This window comes from Schistocerca nitens, chromosome 1, assembly GCF_023898315.1.
Source record: "Schistocerca nitens isolate TAMUIC-IGC-003100 chromosome 1, iqSchNite1.1, whole genome shotgun sequence".
Classification (NCBI taxonomy): domain Eukaryota; kingdom Metazoa; phylum Arthropoda; class Insecta; order Orthoptera; family Acrididae; genus Schistocerca; species Schistocerca nitens.
Window position 1 is genome coordinate 69,664,154 of NC_064614.1, and position 22,847 is coordinate 69,687,000.

Here is a 22,847-nt window from a genome sequence, read left to right on the forward strand (position 1 = left end):
ATAGTTGATGTTAATGGGGAGCACGAGCAAGATTCGTCGTGTTTCGTCCCGCAGGAGTTAGATGTTGAAGTAGTAACGGAAAGTTCTGGCCCTAACCGGCAGACCTTACCGAAAGTTACAGTGGTAGAAGTAGCCGACCCATCCGACGCAAACCTTCAGTTTAAACATTGCGAGAGTATTAAGGAGAAAGAATACGAAAATTTTAGTGATAGCCGGACACGATTGGTAGAAAAGCACGTAGATTACAGCGTGTATGAGGTTAGAGCTGACGTTATACGGTCAGACGGTAGCAGTGTGGGTTGCGCAGATCCAGAGGAAGTAATTGCAGATACTACTGGGCACATTCCTCCAGGTAGATTGGCAGATGAGATCAATCTGACTAAAGTGGAATCAACGAAGGTGACAATTAGTGAATTGATAGCAAAGCAACACTCACTAGTTGACGAGTTACAGGAAAAGGTTTCGGTATTGGAGGCGAAGCTACAGACTAAGCCTCAGGACAAACGTGTTGAAATTTAAACTGTATGTGAAAAGAGGCTGAAAAAGCCGGCAGATAAGCCGGATTTAGGATCAAAGCCAGATGGTTTTTTCTGGAGTGACCTGGATATAGACGAGGATTTACTGTGGGAAAATAAAGAAACAGACGAAGACAAGTGTAGACAGATAGTTGTGTCTGTTAATATGCACGGCCTACAACTAAACGTGTTGATTGACACCGGTGCAGAATTGAGTGCTGTATCTGGGAAAATATTTGAGTTACCGAAAGACAGACCTTGTATCGTAGTTATGCCAGTAACAGGAGTGAAAATTATCGGTGCTACTGGGAAGGCCAGTAAACCGGTCACAAAACAGATTTTCGTCAACTTCGAGATATGTGGGGCACGATTTGAACAAGAGTTTTTCGTTATACTAGACTTAACTACGGATGTAATTATCGGGTTGGATTGGCTATTAAAGTACCGTGCAGTGATTAATTGCGAAAGCAAAACTTTAACATGTACGTCACAAGATAAAGCAATAGTAGTTAGTTTTGACGAGGCAGGAGACTGTGTGCATAGGCAATACCAGCCTATACACATTGTTAACTGGCCGGATGACATTGACGTTGGAATGAATTTGAACTGGCGTAACGTGAGGAATCTCGGCATTGACAAAAGTGTAGAAAGTGAATTGGAAGAGATAATCAAATTCCCTCCACGGATTGACATTAGTATTGGTGTGAAAAAACATCGTTTGCGAGAAGTAATGAAGCTAAAAGCCGATGCTCGCATACGTCGTCATGACGCTAAAGCGCGTTTTGCTAAGTTCGCAATCGGAGACTTAATACTTGTAAAAGCTCATGAGTAATCGAGCGAGATAGACAATGAAATCTCTAAATTTGTTATAATGGACCATATAAAGTCATTGGTATACCTCACACAAATGCTTATTGCTTAGAGTATCCAAGCTCTGGAAAACTATTAGGTATACGGAACATTGTAGACTTGAATTGTACCAACCTAGGATTGATTAATACCACAGAATGGGTAATTTGTACAGTATGTAAATATAGAGTGTAAGATTTAAACGATTTGCTAGATTTCCATGCTTTTGCCTGACCAAGAGGACATTAAAGAAGTTGTAATTAATAAGTAATTAATTTTTACTAAATGATTTAAGAGAGAGTCATTATAAATCAATTGGAAAATCCAAGCTGCTATTTTAAGTTTTCAGCTGAGTCACAGTAGATAAAGGAATTGAAATATGATTTTGTAACAAGCTGTAAGATTTCATGAATATGTGTTTTACTAGTCATTGCCGATGTACTTAGACGATGTTTTAAGTTTCAGGCTTGTACATATGTTGAGTTATCCACTGTGATAGAGTTAATGGACTCCTTGCGATTACTCGGGAGTAAGTTTTTCCGAAAGAATTCAGTGAAACGGACGTTCTGAAAATGCCGTTACACAGGCGAGTGAGATCAAGCGTGCCGCACAGGCGGGCGCAACGATACTGGCGAGACGGAGCCGCTGTCGTCTCTTGTGCCGCTGTCGGCTCTTGTGCCGCTGTCGGCATTCTTTGTACTTGTGAGTACGGAAGGTGGAGTTGTTTTTTTTCCTCGGACAGCTGATGTGAAAGAATTCTGCTGTTAATATTTATGGTTTTTTCGATCTGCTGAATATTATTTTCTTGTTTAGCGTTAATTGGATTCTCATGACGAGAATATTAATTATGAAAAGGTTACATAAAAATGTGTATAATATATAATTAATAATTAATTTGCGTATTTTGATCTACCTGTTTTTATGACCATGTACTCTGATTAATTCTGTAAATAGTATTCCATTTCTTGATAGTGTTACGAATTTTGACGATTTTGGAATAGCTAAACAATTTTCTATGTTTTCTATGAATTTTAATATGTTGTCAACCTGTTTTATTTTGTGCAAGATGACAGAATGGAATAAGATTAGGAGTGTATCCACTCAATTATTATGGTCTAAAAATTGATTTATGGTTAATTAGACGAATGCTAAATTTTGTTGATGTTTTGAGCTAATGCATTTCCGCTGTTTCTTTTTTGGGACATTTTCTGAGTCTGTTTACGTTACACGAACATCCTCAGACAATGTGGGGCAAGTGTAACACCGGAAATGCATATGCTCCAATTTTCCTTCTATTGTACTATAATTCTTTTTCCTTGTTTTGTTACCTCAAGAGATGACATTCCTGTCTCTTTAGATATTGTAATTGTTTTACTGTTTATATATATATATATATATATATATATATATATATATATATATATATATGCATTTATGTTGGTTTGTTTTGTGAATATTATTTGTATTCATACGCTGGGCCTGGCCTAGGGAAAACTATGATATCGAACGAATACATCGATAGGTCGTGTGGAGAACCAAAGTGTTTAGGATCTTTGGTAGTGTTAACACTTTCGCGTGGAGCGCGGGCAGAGGGGGAGTCTGGCTGGGGTGGTGCAGTGGACCAGGTGTGTTGTATGAAGCTCACGCGAGTTGCCGCGCTTTCGGGGTTTGGCAGCATGTAATTGCGCTCGACTTGCGATGATGGTTTCTGACATGGTGTCGCGGACGGGAAGCATTAGCCGGCGCACATCAAGAGCCCGTTTCGTCTGGTGACCGTGTCGAGAAGTAGGCGCGCCAACATCCAGCTTCTGCAACAGCGACGGCCGACAATGAGTGACTGTCGCCACCTCCTCGATCGACGGCTTCAAACCTTCAATCAACCAACAAGGAACACTGGAAGCACGTAAAGTTTTAGAACTGTATGGCACACCTCAGCTTTTCAAACTTTTAATATTGTTGCATCACAAAATTACAGCTACTTAGCATGAACCTTTGTTGCTCATTGTCCCCAAATGCATTACCAAGCAGGGTCCCTTCCTTTTCCGGAATGCACCCGAGTGTCGTTGAAATTCAAATGCCAGCATCATTCGATTTCACTGCTTTAATTTCAAAGTTCAGTTAAGGTATTCATAGCTGGCTACGATATCTAGATTACACAAGCACAAATTAAGAGTGCGAGTTTTGTTACCGTATTTTAGCTTACCTGTGACTGCAGCTCAGCTTGCTACGTACTAAATTTTACTATTGTTAATTGTTCAGAATCATTTAATTCAAGTTCAAGGTTAAATCTCTTATTTCTAAATTGCGTAGATTGAAGTAGCTTTTGAAATGTTTGTTGAGGTAGTCCAAGACTAACCGTATTTTACTGAATTTCGATGTGCTTCTGAAAGAAAGCTCACTATTAACTTCAGTCACTAAATTAACATTCGATTTTCCGGTTATATTAATTCTTTTGCTAAATTAAGTCAGAGTGTAGCGAAATTTATTACTTCTGACAAACTTTCAGTTTTCACACTACACGTGTCAACCTTCAGTTGCCACGCTTCTTGTGCTACTTATATGTGTAATAACCTTTCTTTTTCAGTTACTATAGTAATTGTCCTTAGGACCGGCGACCGTAATTTCCCCAAATCTCAAATATCTAATTACCGCTAGTTAATTGTTAACGTAACGGCCGCACATTTACTTTCTTTATTAACTTTATCCCTTTTCAAAATTAATTTCCACCAGTTTCATTAGCATTTTTATTTCTTTCAGATGTAACCCTTTCCTCCCTCTTTACCGACAAATTAACTTCGGTTACGATAAACCTAACTATCCTAAGGATATCACACACATCCATGCCCGAGGCAGGATTTGAACCTGCGACTGTAGCGTTCGCGCGGTTCCGGATTGTAGCACCTAGAACCGCTCGGCCACTCGGGCCGGCGTGGTGTTGTGTTGTTGCACGACAATGCCCGTCTGCATACTGCTGCCACACTGCTGGATCGTTCGAGAAACTCAAATTTGAGGTACTGGGTCAGGGATCATCTTCCGTATTATCCAGATGTTTCCCCTTCGGAGTATCACTTGTTTGGTCCACTCAAACAGGCATTAAGGGGCCGTCGATTTGGCTCGGACGAAGCAATGAAAGACTCGGTGCATTCCTGGCTCGCAGCTCAGTCGAGAAACTTCTTTTATGAGGGCATTAGGAAAATTGTACAACGATGGACCAAGTGCGTTGAAACGGAAGGAGAATAAATTTTATAACTACTTTACGGATAGATTAAAACTGAAGAAACTGCAAAAAGGTGGGAATTTAAGGAGATGGGGCCTGGATAAACTGACTAAACCAGAGGTTGTAGAGAGTTTCAGGGAGAGCATAAGGGAACAATCGACAGGAATGGGGGAAAGAGATACAGTAGTTGAAGAATGGGTAGCTTTGAGGAATAAAGTAGTGGAAGCAGCAGAGGACGAAGTAGGTAAAAAGACGAGGGCTAGTGTAGTCTAACGACGTAAGTTTTATATAAATGATTTTCTTTTGACATATGACCATGTGCAGACTTCGTCACCTACGTCAGTTACAAAACACTTCAAAATTACTTAAATTCTTTTTAAAGTTGTCTCTGAATGGTTCGTGAACGAAACTGTAATTAAAACATCATCATTTGAGTCGTATGCGCAGAATTACGTCACTCAGTACAATTGGTTTGCGCAAACTGTTTTCAATTTAGATGTCGTTGGTTTCTTCTCAGACATTATATTAATGCAAGTTGTCTGCTTTAATAAATATTGAAACCACATTGAATAAACTTTTAAGACTCAAACTCGCAATGAACGTTGTCAAAATTTATAATCTTGTCAAATAAATCAGTAATACTTCTTCCGTAATATAATTCTTCATAAATAAATTCTCGGAACACGTATTTAAACTTTTGTAGTATACACTAGTTTATTATCTTCCTATATACTACATATAGACGTGAACCTGAGCCTTGACAAGATAGGACTGAACATTTACAACATGATTAAACTTCCTATGACGTCATTGTTGTAGAAACATACAAATTCTTATTTTTTCAGTTTTTAGAAGCACGACGCAACAACTCGGTTTCAGGATCTTGTGTTGCTTTTTGGCTGTCGACCCGCGACGTATAGTGGCCAGCAATTTTCTCTCTGGTCCCGGCAGTGAAGATGCTGTCTCCGTTCGTTGCGCCGCCCTCTCCGTACATGAAACATAAAAATAAATACAAAACTTTTAATGATTCACAACCATTACAAATATTACAAAATACGTAACAAAACACTAAATTAAACTTACATTTACCTGCAAACTGGGCTGACACTGGTGGATGGGTGACGCTTCAATTTCGCGTCCCGCTACATACCCCACCCACAAGCTCAGTTTGTCAGGTTTTAGCCGAAAATAAAACTTCTTCTACATACAATATTTAACTGTTAATAATATACATTGTTCTCACATTTTCTGTAATCTTAAGTCCTTGCTCTTAGATAGATTCAATCCTTTTAAGGCGATATTGTTGTGACTATTGTCATTTACTTTTAATTGTGCTATTATGGTAATTCAAAACCGAATATATGGAGATTACTCTTTTTCTTTAATAGTTGCTAGTAAATAATAATTTAGTACGTTCTTTAACGTTGTTACATTAGGACAGAGCGTTCAAATTTTGATAGGTTGGTTTCAGTTTTATTCATTTACTAGCGTTATTCTTTCCGAAATATATATTACTAATAAGTTTCTCACAATAACTAATAGTACTATTTACTTTACGTCGTTCTTTTCCATAATGCTTTATTTATGCCAGAGGTCAAGAAGAAATCAAGCAAAACTTTCTTTAGAATCTCGGCACGGCTTCCTTTACCTTCGGACACTCTGTTGGGTAATGGCAATTTATTTAGGAGAAACAAGCGAGAGAGCCCCGTTTGGTGTGTTCAATATTAACACTACTACAAATCTCTATTAAAGGCACTCTGCTATGTTCTCGTGAACCATATAGCTCTGGACGCCCATGGTCCCTTTGGTTCCTACTATCCAAGTAAATATAAAATATTCAAAAATCCTTCTGACCTAATAAAAAAAATTGTTCCACATAAATCCCCTTTTAGTTATCTTTCCCTTTTTGAAGTACCGGTAGATTATTGTAGAACAGTTGTTTAAACTTCCTGTCATTTCTTTAAAATAACATGTAACTATCACGAAAAGCTTCACATGAATAAGCTATGAACGCTAATCCGTGTGTAACATATACTAAATATTAACTTATTTAGGAATGAAGGGTTTAATTTGATCGACACTATATAATCCTTTAATTACACATGATGAAGGTTCCATAAGAAGTAACGCTTTGGGATGTACAATCTTATGAACAACATATGGACCTTCAAAGGTAATGAAGAATTTTCTACATTCCTTATTGATCTTCGAACTTTTAGGATGAGATCGTACTAATACAAGGTCTCCTACCTGAAATGAGGGTTCTATAGCATGTTGATTATAACTTTCAACTCTCCGTTCAGCATTTTTAACAATCTGTTCGCGAATTTCGTCGCTTGGAATGCATTGTTGGATCTCATTTACGGTGGCCAAGGTAGAACAGCTAGTAAAGGCTCACCTATAATTCGTTTGCCTAAAATTTCTATAGGTGATAATTCCGTCGTTAGATGAGGCAATTCGTTTAATATCTTTTCCATTTCAGGCATTAGTTTGGCCCACCGTGTATGTTTATATGCACAATAAGTTCTTTGAATTGTACTGGAATAGGATAAGGTTTCTTAAAGAATGGTTTTTGATCTTTAATCTTAAGTTTACAAACGTAATCTTTGATTCTCCCCGGTTCATCTGAGAAGACGGCTCTAAATTCTATCTCTTCCTTTTCTTGTTCGGATAGACAATTCGTAGAATAGCATTTTTCTTTCCTTTACATAACACGGTAACCTACTAATTAGGACCCGTATTAGATGACTTTCAATAATTGGTTCTTCAATTAATTTAGCACGGTTTAAATTCCATTCGAAATAATTCCTATAACCTCCCCAACGTTTAGAATATGGAGGAGGGTCTAACAACTCTAAAGTTAAGTGTTGTTGTTTTCCTCTTGACCAATAATTTTGATTAAACTGCTTAACAAAATCATCCCAGTCCCTAAATTCAGTTCTATGCAGTATTGCCCATTCCGCAGCTTCTGCTTCTAAATGTCCTATTACAAATTGAATCCGATTTTCATTACTCCATTTAGGAGATAATGAAGTTTCAAAAGCTTTTATAAAGATTTTAGTGTGAAGTTCGCCTCCTGGTTTGAATACAGGAAATCGACTAGCTACCTTTGAATTTGTCGTTATATCATCCCAACAATCTGCGAGAGACATAGTTGGATTTTGTTTAGATTGCAGAGACGGAGTTGCGTCGGATTTGCTTGCCTTGATTTCTTTATTTCTATTGTTGTCGTCCGAGCTAGCAAACACGATGCGACTGTTGTCTCTGATTACGTTATTACTTCTACTACTTGAAATGTTTTCATTATTATCTAATTCCCGTAACCGTTTAGTAATTTCCTGTATTCGCATTTCTGTATTGGATTCACCGTTACCTAATATTGATTCTTCATTGTGTTCACGATGTGAACGCTCTCTACCTTCGTCAATGTTATTATCTTTGGAAGTCTCAAGGTTACTGCATATTTCGGTAATTAAAAATTTCATGTTTTCTATTTCAGTATGATATTTTTGTACTCGATGAGTTAATGTCTCTAATTCTATATTATCTATTAAAGAAATCTCTACACGTTTGGTAGAAACCTCTTTAATAGATTCTAATAATTCTCTACGAACACTTTCTGTTTGCATAGAAAATTCGTCTCGTAACTTATCGTTATTTTTCTCTATTTCATTTACAACTAAGACATTGACATTATCTAGTCTCTTGGTTAAGTCAGTAATATCATTTCGCATGCTAGCGTTTTCCTCGCGCGCTTCCTAGATATGTTCTTCTAACGTTTTACAATTATCAGCAATCTTATTACTAAGTCCTACTAGTTTTTCCTGCATTTCAACTATAGAATCCTCTATTTTATCACTTAATTCTCGACTGGTTTCATTAAGATGTTCCTGTAATCTGTTTGTAGATTTTGTTAGCTCCCATTTAAGTTCCTCTTTCAATATAGCCGTAGATTCTTCGTTAGATTGTTTTAATTCCTGTTTTAGTTCCTCTTTTAATCTAGCAGTAGATTCTTCGTTAGATTGTTTTAATTCAGCTAAAAAATCCCCGTTAGATTGTTTTAATTTAGCGATCGCCCTAAAAAGGGATCTCATGCCCCTATCGGACACAGATTGCTCTTCGTCTGACATTTCACTTCCCGACATTATTGTAAGATACTAACTAGTTACACACGCAGACTTGTAATCAACAATCCTATTAAAAGCACACTCCCTATGTACAACACTCCACTTGCAACTTAAAACAGACTCACCGGACAATAATATTGTAGTTTGTAGTTCTCGGTTATCAGTGTGCTGCTATGGGCTGCAGAAGTAACAGCCGTCGATGCAGCCGCTGAGATGCTGCGACCCCGCTTCCGCAACCGGCAGGACGCTGAGTCGAACACCGGAGACGTCACTGGCTGCATCCACGACCGGCCGCACCGCAGACAAACGAAGCCCTCAGTAACACCTCTAATACCAGCCGGAGGGACGTCCCCCAACTGACGTATTGGACCTGTTAGTTTAGGGAGAAAAAGGTTGTCGGGGTTTGCAGCGTTCAGCTGCTGCCCAACCGATGCGCCTTCTCGTGGAATAACTGCGTGACCGTACTGTTTGGCTGCGCACCGTCAGATGCTCACAACCGCGAAGTCGCCGCTGCCTGGTGAAGGCTCCACGAAGACTCGCGTTGACTTCCGAAGGACTCTTGATGTTATGTTTCGTACCTGTGTGCCTTAGTTGCACACAAGTCCTGTCACGGTCGCCACGGTGTAATGTAACGACGTACGTTTTATATAAATGATTTTCTTTTGACATATGACCATGTGCAGACTTCGTCACCTACGTCAGTTACAAAACACTTCAAAATTATTTAAATTATTTTTAAAGTTGTCTCTGAATGGTTCGTGAACGAAACTGTAATTAAAACATCATCATTTGAGTCGTATGCGCAGAATTGCGTCACTCAGTACAATTGGTTTGCGCAAACTGTTTTCAATTTAGATGTCGTTGGTTTCTTCTCAGACATTATATTAGTGCAAGTTGTCTGCTTTAATAAATATTAAAACCACATTGAATAAACTTTTAAGACTCAAACTCGCGATGAACGTTGTCAAAATTTCAGGATCTTAGCTGTCGACCCGCGACGTATAGTGGCCAGCAATTTTCTCTCTGGTCCCGGCAGTGAAGATGCTGTCTCCGTTCGTTGCGCCGCCCTCTCCGTACATGAAACACAAAAATAAATACAAAACTTTAAATGATTCACAACCATTACAAATAATACAAAATACATAACAAAACACTAAATTAAACTTACATTCACCTGCAAACTGGGCTGATACTGGTGGATGGGTGACGCTTCAATGTCGCGTCCCAGTAAACTAGTAGAAATCCTTGGGTAACAGAAGAGATTCTGAATTTCATTGATGAAAGGAGAAAATACAAAAATGCAGTAAGTGAAGCAGGCAAAAAAGAATACAGACGTCTGAAAAATGAGATCGACAGGAAGTGCAAAATGGCTAAGCAGCGATGGCTACAGGATAAATGTAAGGATGTAGAGGTTTATCTCACGAGGGGTATGATAGATACTGCCTACAGGAAAATTAAAGAGACCTTAGGAGAAAAGAGAACCACTTGCATGAATATCAAGAGCTCAGATAGAAACCCAGTTCTAAGCAAAGAAGGGAAAGCAGAAAGGTGGAAGCACTATATAGAGGATCTATACAGGGGCGATGAACTTGAGGACAATATTATGGAAATGGAAGAGGAGGTAGATGAAGATGAAATGGGAGATATGGTACTGCGTGGAGACTTTGACAGAGCACTGAAAGACCTAAGTCGAAACAAGGCCCCAGGAGTAGACAACATTCCATTAGAACTACTGACGGCCTTGGGAGAGCCAGTCCTGACAAAACTTTACCATCTGGTGAGCAGGATGTATGAGACAGGTGAAATTCCCTCAGATTTCAAGAAGAATATAATAATTCCAATCCCAAAGAAAGCAGGTGTTGACAGATGTGGAAATTACCGTACTATCAGTTGAATAAATCACAGTTGCAAAATATTAACACGAATTCTTTACAGACGAATGGAAAAACTTGTAGAAGCTGACCTCGGGGAAGATGAGTTAGGATTCCGTAGAAATGTGGGAACACGTGAGGCAATACTGACCCTACGATTTATCTTAGAAGAAAGATTAAGGAAAGGCAAATCTACGTTTCTAGGATTTGTAGACTTAGAGAAAGCTTTTGACAACGTCAACTGGAATACTCTCTTTCAAATTCCGAATGTGGCAGGGGTAAAATACAGGGAGCGAAAGGCTATTTACAATTTGTACAGAAACCAGATGGCATAGAAGTCGAGGGACATGAATGGGAAGCAGTGGTTGGGAAGGGAATGAGACAGGGTTGTAGCCTCTCCCCGATATTATTCAATCGGTATATTGAGCAAGTATTAAAGGAAACAAAAGAAAAGTTCGGAGTAGGTATTAAAATCCATGGAGAAGAAATAAAAACTTTGAGCATTGCCGATGAAATTGTAATTCTGTCCGAGACAGCAAAGGACTTGGAAGAGCAGTAGAACGGAATAGTCAGTGTCCTGAAAGGAGGATTTAAGATGAACATCAACAAAAGCAAAACGACTATAATGGAATGTAGTCGAACTAAATCGGGTGATGCTGAGGGAATTAGATTAGCAAATGTGACACTTAAAGTAGTAAAGGAGTTTTGCTATTTGGGGAGAAAAATAACTGATGAAGGTCGAAGTAGAGAGGATATAAAATGTAGACTGGCAATGGCAAGGAAAGCGTTTCTGAAGAAGAGAAATTTGTCAACATCCAGCATAGATTTAAGTGTCAGGAATTCGTTTATGAAAGTATATGTATGGAGTGTAGCCATGTATGGAAGTGAAACATGGACGATAAATAGTTTAGGGAAGAAGAGAATAGAAGATTTCGAAATGTGGTGCTACAGAAGAATGCTGAAGATTAGATGGGTAGATCACATAACTAATGAGGAGGTATTGAATAGAATTGGGGAGAAGAGGATTATTTGGCACAACTTGACTAGAAGAAGGGATCGGTTGGTAGGACATGTGCTGAGGCTTCAAGGGATCACCAATTTGATACTGGAGGGCAGCGTGGAGGGTAAAAATCGTAGAGGGAGACCAAGAGATGAATACACTAAGCAGATTCAGAAGGATGTAGGCTGCAGTAGGTACTGGGAGATGAAGAAGCTTGCACAGGATAGAGTAGCATGGAGAGCTGCATCAAACCAGTCTCGGTACTGAAGACCACAACAACATACGGATAATAATTGACTTATCCTCGTAAATATAACAGGTTCGGACAACGGATAATTTATTCATCAATAATATGTTTTCTTTAACTATTTACAACAGTCTGTAAGCTCTGAGGTAATTTTTTGATTCTGCGACTGTAAAAGTCACGTGGTTTTGATACGAAGAACACGCCGAGCCGTGTTCGCCGCTCATTTTCATCCAGAAAGGAGGAACCTTGAATGTTGTTCGATACAGAGTGGAAAATGTGAAAATCTGAAGGCGCAACATCAGGTGAAAAAGATGGGTGCGTAATGACTTCCCAACCTCTACGCTATCGCCGATCTACCAGGTGCATAACATTACATTTTCTGGATGCGTGCAAGTCCTTGTATGGGAATTTGCTGCTTTGTTTGGGCTCAACCATTCCTTTCTTTTCCTTATGTTAGTATGATGGCATCATTTCTCATCACTAGTAATGGTACAGGACAGGGTTAGTGGTTGATCTTCGCGAGTCCGTTGATTGCGAGCAAGCACAGATGCATTTGTGACCACCTGCTGATTTTTGTGGGTTTGGTTTAGAACATGCGGTACCCATATACCCATTTTTGAACCTTCCCATCGCATGCAGATGTCGACCGATGGTGGAATGAGCACAGTTCTTCACATCTGGAAGTTCTCGAGTACACAGATGGGCATCATTGTCGGTTAATGCATTTAAATTATCTTCATCAAACATCGAAGCTCTTTCCGAATGAGGAGAGTCACTAATATCAAAATGATCCTCCTTAAAACGTGAGAACCATTTCCTAGCTGTATTCACAGCGCAAATGCTTCTCGATGCCCCCGCTGTTGCCACACCTTTATTGAACTCGAAGAGAGGAATATGTCCGAAACGCTACGATTTCTGTCCTTAGCACTCCGTTTTCTAACGTCTACAGCTCCACGTACTATCGCCAAGTGACAAAATGTCAGTATATAAACTCAAAAAGTAACAGTGAGCTACAAGTAAAAAATGACAATCGATAAATACCAACCGAAATACCAACAAACAAAACAAAACGCTAAAATTTTTTCCACCAACCTAATACTGTATAAATGATTTACATGTGACGAGAACTGGCAACTTATGAAGGTTTCTCAATGTCATTTGGATGCGCTGATTATCTGGTAGTTAACCGCCAAAGTAACTTAAATTTAAATCATACTTAATTTGATTTGCACGGTACGTTGTAATTATAACATATTCAATTACAGTAAATCATCAGTATATATTATTATATTCCCTTGGTGTGAACGTGAAATAATCTTCACATCTATTGATATGTTTCCGTAACAAAATGTCGTATCGAATTCTACCTGCAAGGAAGCCCAGGTTCCAGTAACAAATGTGGTCCGAGACTCGGAAATCAAGCATTTTGTTCACTGAGTGACAAAGTGGAACTGGATCGAATGCCTTGTAGAAGGCATCCTTAACAGAGCCGTCGCCTCTTCTATTAAATGAAATTGGTGAGATTCCGTCAGCAGTGAAGAATCCTCTACAGCTACAGTTACATCTACACTCTTACCCAGCAAACCACTGTGAAGAACATCATACAGGGTACTTATTATTGTACCAGGTATTCCCGCTTTTTCCCGTTCGAGTAGAGTACAAAGGTCGGGGAGAATGATTACTCAATAGCCTCTGTGCGAACTGCAGTCAGTCTTATCTCGTCATTGCGACCCCTGTGGGAGCAATACGTATTCTACCCATATTCCTGGATTCATAATTTAAAACTGGTTCTGGAATCTCACTGAATGGGGATTCACGGAGTTCGTTTACGCTTATCTTAAAAGGTTAGCCAGTCCAGTCCTTTCAGTCATGTTTTGTCATGGGTCAAAGAAACCTGTGACGACTCGTACTGCCCCTATCTGCATACTTCCAACATCATATTTAGTACAAATGCCACATACGTGAGTGTATTCTGGTATGGATCACTCGAGTGTCTACTCAGTAGATACATTTGTAGACTTGCTGCATTTCCCTGGGTTCAGCCGATGAGCCGAAACCTGTCACGATTTCACCTACGACTGGGCCTATGCGATCGTTCTTTTTCCTGCCTCAACAAACTGTTTCACTGATAAGCAGTGTACAATGGGCGTGAGTACAGATATTTCGATTGGTGACTGAGGACGACGTACTGTTCAAGATTCCATCAGTATTTGCATCATTTGCAGACTAACAACATTACAGTTATTACAAGTCGTATGTTTTTGGGTTGGTTAGCATCTTCAAGTATGTATTGCAAGAGCAGACTATTAATGCTTATTTTCTCTCTGGCAGATGTTAAAGTGTGGACGTATGGACGCAAAATTTTAGACTGACGGGCAAAGTCCAGATAGTGGTGCAGTTACGACCATACAGGAAGCACCAGTTTGTAAAATTTGTGACACGTTTCCTGGAAGACAGTTCGATGCAGAGAAAAAACAATCGAAACAGTGATGTTTATACATATTACCGTACCATTTATAAAAACATCTGCACTTATACTCGGTACAGGTTGTACGTGTATGAGTTGACCGACTCCCACTCGGACTCACTGATAAAGACGTCATACGTAATGCCCGAGCCGATACTTATAAAATAGCAAATTGATTTATTTGACAAGAATGGTCAAGGCTTACATCACAAAAGCTGTACCTTTTTTGATGTTTTGTTTGTATTCTTTTCTCCTATTCATAACTTTCGCGCGTGTTTGTATTGTAATGTGAACGTTCTGTCAATTGGAGAGAGGGAGGGTGTGCTTACGTAAATGCTATCTGATAAAATAAGTCCCCAGATCTGCCTGCAGTTATGTAACTACATTCTAGTTAACTTTTACTAAAATATTGAGAAAACCTAAAACCGTATTCTAAAGAAGGTACGTATCATGTGAAACTCTGTATTGTTCAATGCAGTGAACAGCCCTACGAAAGAAGCTCAACAATGCGCGGCGTCACAGTGCGTGTCTTTCAATTCTAATACACAAAAGCAACACAGTAAAAACCCTGTACTAATTTACAAACTAAAATTTGTAAGAATAAACGTCCAAAGTGCTTTTTTTTTAAAATTACCTGTAAATTTATGTACCAACTTAAAATCGGAACAGCAAATGATACACAAGCGAACTTTTAGCTTACACTGGAGGAGTAAGAACGTCCGACAAAAGAAATGAGATCTGACCTAAACTTTAACTGAAATTATCCTCGTGATAATTTGAAACGCAATGCTTGACTGTAAATAATATTACTGCGTCCTAATGGTTATGTTAAGGTGGCCCTAACAAACTTCCGTTACTTAGCTTGTATCAACGGAAACTCCGTACTTCTCGAAGACGGTGAATGTTAAAATACAACGCGGCTAAAGAAAACCTTGCCGAAATGAAACGCAAGGAAAATCAGCTATGCTAAGCACATCATACTTTAAGCTTTGAACAACTGTGTTCCGGTAAGTACAGTGTGCTAACACACGGTTACAAAATAAAACTTTAGTAAGGGGGCGGTGAAAGAAACTGAACTTACTGAGTGATATAAAAGACGCTAGCATTTGAAAACTGTGTGACGAAACTCTCTTTTATCTATTACAACAATCTTAACAAAACTGACTTGTTATATAAATACATAACTTTGCCATGTAATTCTTTTGTAAGACATGGTAATGGCGTGGTGAATCTGTTACTCTGAGTCCATGCCATGTGAGCAGACATTTTTTTAAATTCCATCTCGACAATCAAAGTAACCGATCTGAACCAATCGTACTGAAAATTTGACTTTCAGGAAATCATTAAAAATAACGTGTGAGTAATCAATGCAACGACATCATTACCTGAATATCGTCACACATCGAAAAAGCAGCCTTTACAAAAGGATGTTTCCAAAAATCAACGTCCTCATCTTTTGCAGTTCTGTGTTCTGTTAGTTATTCCCAGACCGCTCAACAGTTTGGCCACACCAGACTCTCTCACCTAATATTCTCGAATGCTATAGTGGCAACGACAATATTACTGACGACCAAAGATCACAGTGCTAGTAGTTGCAACCACTGTGGCGTAACATAACGATTATCGAACGGTTATGTTTCAAAAATATGCTGCGTGCAAGTGTGAAGTATGACTCATCGAATAAACAAGAGAAGTTTCACCACTCTCATCGATTTCCAAAATAAGCTGGAGACACCAAAAAGTAACATATTTTACGTATCAACAGCATCTGTATCAGTGAGTTATTATGAACACTGAAATTTCCGCATTCGTGTGCCGTGTCGCGGGTTCAACCGTCATCCGTGTTGTGAAGGCTCGGGACCAACAAACGTGGACTCGGCATAACTCAGTGTTCATTCCAGCTGAGAGAGACTTACAATCTGTGCGACGTAAACTCACTACTGGAGATACTTCCGTTCGCGTATAATGTCGTAGGATCAATAGGGAGTGGCAACGCGAAACGGTCATGTACGCACTCGTGAAAATAGTAGATACCACCATGTGGATGAATAAATTTTAATTGCAGGAACTGTGCCGCCTATCAGAATTAGAACAAACTGTCTGAATAGTGGTTTTACGCAATTGTGGTCCAACTAATCGATCAGTGTGACTGAACAGAACGACAATATATTTCATTGTATTACAGACAGCCGATTGCTGATTACCGATAGGTGTGTAACCAAATTAGTAGATGTGAACGGTGCAGCTCACACTATTGTCTCTTATTTCTAGAATATAATGGGGTTTTACCACATATTTCTGGTCCTGATTGCGTTAGTGCTCTCCCAACCTGTAGCTAGTTAATGAACACTACACTATTAAACTTTAGTTGGCTGTGGCAGCAGCATGAGAATAAGCGCAAAGAGGAAACAGTTATCTGCGATTTCTACACACACTCATAAAATGCCGTAGCCACATGCCGGTGTATTAGGTAATACTGTTCTTTGGAATTATAGGGGAACGCAGGGTAGAACGGGGTACAAAGTTGAAAACAATGATTAAAAGTACAAGAGCGTTAAATAACAGAGTTACCAATTTTTGTATGAACACATTATGATGTATTAATTACAGAAATACAAGAACATTGCTACCAAATAAAAGAACAGTATTTTTTCGCTCAAAAACAGAAAGGTATATCATTTGCCTCGTTCTGCCCCGTGCACGGGGCAGATTGGGGTGGTAAGTACAAGTGATAAAAAAACGTATAAAATTATCGGAAATGTAGAAAATATTGGCTTGCTCGGTATTTATTTAGTTTAAAGCGAATGTTAATGTCAAATTACAGTTTTCATGCATTGCATCCTTTTTCTTAAGGCAATTTACAAAATTCACACACGGGGAGAGACACATCATCTTCGCTATCTATTCCTGCACAAGAATTGTGTGCCCATTTTTTGCACATGGAACAAGCGACACATACTTCAATCGATTTTCAATTAAACTCACTACAATATAAACATTCACAGTCAGAACTTTCCTCATAATCACTCTCGTTAGTATTGGATGCTCTCTCCTTCTTTTTCCATTTATCTTCAGGCCCTTTCCTTTCTTTTTTGAATTCTTAATTTTATTCTCTTCCGCAAATAGTTTTTCCTTTGCTCTTTCTTCTTTGGCAAAGTTCTTTTCTTCTTTCTTCTTAATAATGGCTTCTAACTCTTTTTTGTACGGTGAATCAGTTAGAAAAACGGTCTTCCCACTCTTTCGTTTCACCCTTTTCGAGCTTTCGTTAACTTTTGACAAGGGCATCAGAATTTCAGGTAATATATGAAATGAGGAGGCCGTGTTGTCATTTGTGATCCAAGAGCACCCAGGATTAGAACAGTTAGCCTCAATAACTTTGTCACTCTTAGGCGGCAGTTCATTGTTACAATTCGCTGAAATCCCGCCAGCTTGGTAAACCAGCCCGTTGGAGTCGTCTTTTTTAGCTGGTGTGCTAGGTGAAGGCAATTCCAATTGTTCAGCTGAAGATATAATACCCTCGTTATCTGACGGCCTATCAAGTCCGATGTCATTTGTGTCTACAGCGAGGAAATCCGCATCGGTGAATATGGATGGGTCCGTGGGCCATATTCCAGTAGCTTCGAAACCTGTAATAGCGGTTTTCGTTGCTGCACTTTTGATGAAAGCTGAACAAAAAAGCGTTGAAATTTTAAAGAGAGTTTCGACTTTCCCTGGGTTGCTTCGTAGCCATTTTCGAATTTCATCGCTATAATGAAGACTTAAAGGCTTCATAAACGAAACATCAAGCGGCTGAAGTCTGTGAGAGCAATGTGGTGTCAAACGTAGCAACGAAACGCCACTCTCCCTCGCGTAGTCTATAATGTCAATGTTCTTGGTATGTGTTGAGTGGCCGTCAAATAGAAGAAGAAAAAATTCCACAAATTTTCGAAACCATACGAAGAATGTCTCTGTGGTCATCCATCTGGTACTGTGGACCTCGGCCCAACCTCCTGGTTGCAGTCCTAACTCAAATTCTTTCTGCTTTTCTTTCGTGGAAAAATAAGCATTGGCATGTAAGCTCCGCTTGCTGACATACAAATGAGGCAGGTCATAGTTTCGGACCTTTCTGCAGATGTTAACGATCGTACTTGATGTTTCCCCTTGCAAGCTATGATCTTTGATTGGTTTTGATGGTTAACCGAAACGCCTGTTTCATCAGGATTTAGTATTTGAGAAGTCATTGGTTTGTGTTTGTGAACTACATTTGTTAGTAACTAAAAAAAAACTATCGGCAGCTACTTTATTAAAATCCATGGCTATTGCACCAGACGTTCCTTCGGATTTGAGAACAGATAAAGTGGGATGTCTTTTAAGGAATCCGATGGCCCAGGCTTCGCGTGCAATTTCATTTTTAAATCTATGAACAATGCCATTTCTTACATCCAACTAATAAGCTAGGTTAACCAAATCTTTGATTGTTAACACGAATAACCGAGCCTCCATACTTTTTAAGTACTTATGGAGCTCAAGTTCCTGTTCTTCTGTAAATACGTTTTCAAACTTTCCAGTCATATTATCAACTTTGCAGTCAGGGTTTTCCCTTATTTTTTTTAACATATCTTCCCAGAGTAGTCTGGAGAACGTCAAATTGTTTTGAAGCCTTCAAATACCCACAATGGGTGGGTTCATGGCCTAAGTAAACCATGACTGCCAATTTGTTTTTCTCTTACATACTCGAACCATCTGAAATCGAAAGCTAAATTCATTAGGAGCCTAATAAATGCAGTCTCTTTTTTAAAAAAAAGTAGTGGGGCAGAATGGGTACATGCCCATACCGCCCCAGGTACATCGTTTAGGTTATGGAGGTATGACCACTAAACAAAGACACGAAAAGAAACATTGAACCGCATGAAACTAAAGATTATTAAACATATTTTAAGCATCTACTAACAATAGTCGTATTATAAATAAGTAGGTATACCTTTTCTTGCTTCCAGTTCACCAGAAGTTAGAAGGCAGGAACAAAAATTAGCACAACGAAAACTTCACGATCCAATGCTTACGAAAACCAAACAAATATGGCTGCCATGTTTGAGCAGGAGCTGTCTGAACTACACTACTGGCCATTAAAATTGCTACACCACGAAGATGACGTGCTACAGACGCGAAATTTAACCGACAGGAAGAACATGTTGTTATATGAAAATGATTAGATTTTCAGAGCATTCACACAAGGCTGGCGCCGGTGGCGACACCTACAAAGTGCAGACATGTGGAAAGTTTCCAAACCGATTTCTCATACACGAACAGCAGTTGACCGGCGTTGCCTGGTGAAACGTTGTTGTGATGCCTCGTGTAAGGAGGACAAATGCGTACCATCACGTTTCCGACTTTGATAAAGGTCGGATTGTAGCCTATCGCGATAGCGGTTTATCGTATCGCGACACTGCTGCTCGCGTTGGTCGAGATCCAATGACTGTTTGCACAATATGGAATCGGTGGGTTCAGGAGGGTAAAACGGAACGCCGTGCTGGATCGCAACGGCCTCGTATCACTAGCAGTCGAGATGACAGGCATCTTATCCGCATGGCTGTAACGGATCGTGCAGCCCCGTCTCGATCCATGAGTAAACAGATGGGGACGTTTGCAACACAACAATCATCTGCACGAACATTTGGACGACGTTTGCAGCAGCATGGACTATCAGCTAGGAGACCATGGCTGCGGTTACCTTGCGCTGCATCACAGACAGGAGCGCCTGCGATGGTGTACTCAACGACGAACCTGGGTGCACGAATGGCAAAACGTCATTTTTTCGGATGAATCCAAGTTCTGTTTACAGCTTCATGATGGTCGTATCCGTGCTTGGCGAGACCGCTGTGAACGCATATTTGAAGCGTGTATTCGTCATACTGGCGTATCACCCAGCGTGGTGGTATGGGGTGCCATTGGTTGGTTACACGTCACGGTCACTTCTTGTTCTCATTGGTGGCACTTTGAACAGTGGACGTTAGATTTCAAATGTGTTGCGACCTGTGTCTCTATCCTTCATTCGATCCCTGTGAAACCCTACATTTCAGTAGGATAATGCACGGCCGCACGTTGCAGATCCTGTGCGGGCCTAGCTGGATACAGAAAATGTTCCACTGCTCCCCTGTCCAGCACATTCTCCAGATCTCTCGCCAACTGAAAATGTCTGGTCAATGGTGGCCGAACAGCTGGATCGTCACACTTGATGTACTGTGGTACCGTGTTGAAGCAGCATGGACTGTACCTGTACACGCCATCCAAGCTCTGTTTGACGCAATGCCCAGGCGTATCAAGGCCGTTATTACGGCCACAGGTGGTTGTTCTGGGTTCTGATTTCTCAGGATCTATGCACCCAAATTGCGTGAAAATGTAATCACATGTCAGTTCTAGTATGATATATTTGTCCAATGAATGCCCGTTTATCATCTGCATTTCTTCTTGGTGTAGCAATTTTAATGGCCAGTAGTGTATTTCTACTTACTGACGATCGTTGGCAGCACCTCCTTGACACGAAAATACGTACATCTTCATTCTGCTGCAGTACCCCATTGTACCCCGGGTTACCGTGTGTGGAATTACGTGTGCTTTAACCCCAAGGAGCGCTTACAATCGAACAGAATTTTTCCGTAGCTCTTTCAAGTAGAAGTTCATTGCAGACACACTCATCGTCTGCGAAATGTCAGGGTTTCAATGAATACTGTCGTCAAGGTTACTAATATACTATATGGACAGCAAGGGTTCCAATACAGTTCCCTGTAACACACTGGCCTTCATTCATGGCTTTTATAACGTGCCGGAAAAGTGCGGGTTGGGTTTCAAGTGATCGATGTTCTCTGGATCCATGTTAGTTGGAACAGAGGAGGGAATGTTGTGCGGGACAGGTTATGATTGTGAAGCGCTGGTGATGGGCTTAGTTTCGGATTCAGCGAATCACAATGCCGTGACTTGTTTCTGCGCAAAGTGTTGGGCGCCGCGGCCTGCTCCGCCCGGCGACGCAGTGTCTGTCTCCCGCAGGCCCGCCGCGTTGCCGCTGCCGCCCCCGTAGCCTGAGGTAACGATCCCCGCTTCCAATTCCCAAAGCTCATCCAGTGTCAGAGCTGGCGCGCGCTCGACCGTGCCGGGAGTTCAGTGTTCGGGCGACGTAGCAGCAGCCCGCGCGGCCTATCGCGAATATAAAGCGACGCCCCCCGCAGCCGCCGGAGTTCCTCGGATTCGGCACGGCTTACGGCTGCCACCTGCGTAAGCCACCTGGCAGTGTTTTTTGCCTGCGTCGCGGAAAACGCGCTCGATACTGGCGAAGTTGCCCGCGCTTGCAGTTGAGAAACATCGGCAGCTCTTTTAGAAAGAGAAAGAGAGCTTGACAAATTTGCGGCGCTGTGCACGACCGGATAAACTGACTGTGTACGTCGCCGAAGGGCATTTGCAAAATATTATGTTTTTGAGGTTATCTCACCGACTTCATATAAAATGAGAGAAGGAACGGATATTGTTTGAATTGGTACTGGCAGAGAGAGTGTAAGAGGAGTGAAAGTGGCCTAAATACACTCCTGGAAATTGAAATAAGAACACCGTGAATTCATTGTCCCAGGAAGGGGAAACTTTATTGACACATTCCTGGGGTCAGATACATCACATGATCACACTGACAAAACCACAGGCACATAGACACAGGCAACAGAGCATGCACAATGTCGGCACTAGTACAGTGTATATCCACCTTTCGCAGCAATGCAGGCTGCTATTCTCCCATGGAGACGATCGTAGAGATACTGGATCTAGTCCTGTGGAACGGCTTGCCATGCCATTTCCACCTGGCGCCTCAGTTGGACCAGCGTTCGTGCTGGACGTGCAGACCGCGTGAGACGACGCTTCATCCAGTCCCAAACATGCTCAATGGGGGACAGATCCGGAGATCTTGCTGGCCAGGGTAGTTGACTTACACCTTCTAGAGCACGTTGGGTGGCACGGGATACATGCGGACGTGCATTGTCCTGTTGGAACAGCAAGTTTCCTTGCCGGTCTAGGAATGGTAGAACGATGGGTTCGATGACGGTTTGGATGTAGCGTGCACTATTCAGTGTCCCCTCGACGATCACCAGTGGTGTACGGCCAGTGTAGGAGATCGCTCCCCACACCATGATGCCGGGTGCTGGCCCTGTGTGCCTCGGTCGTATGCAGTCCTGATTGTGGCGCTCACCTGCACGGCGCCAAACACGCATACGACCATCATTGGCACCAAGGCAGAAGCGACTCTCATCGCTGAAGACGACACGTCTCCATTCGTCCCTCCATTCACGCCTGTCGCGACACCACTGGAGGCGGGCTGCACGATGTTGGGGCGTGAGCGGAAGACGGCCTAACGGTGTGCGGGACCGTAGCCCAGCTTCATGGAGACGGTTGCGAATGGTCCTCGCCGATACCCCAGGAGCAACAGTGTCCCTAATTTGCTGGGAAGTGGCGGTGCGGTCCCCTACGGCACTGCGTAGGATCCTACGGTCTTGGCGTGCATCCGTGCGTCGCTGCGGTCCGGTCCCAGGTCGACGGG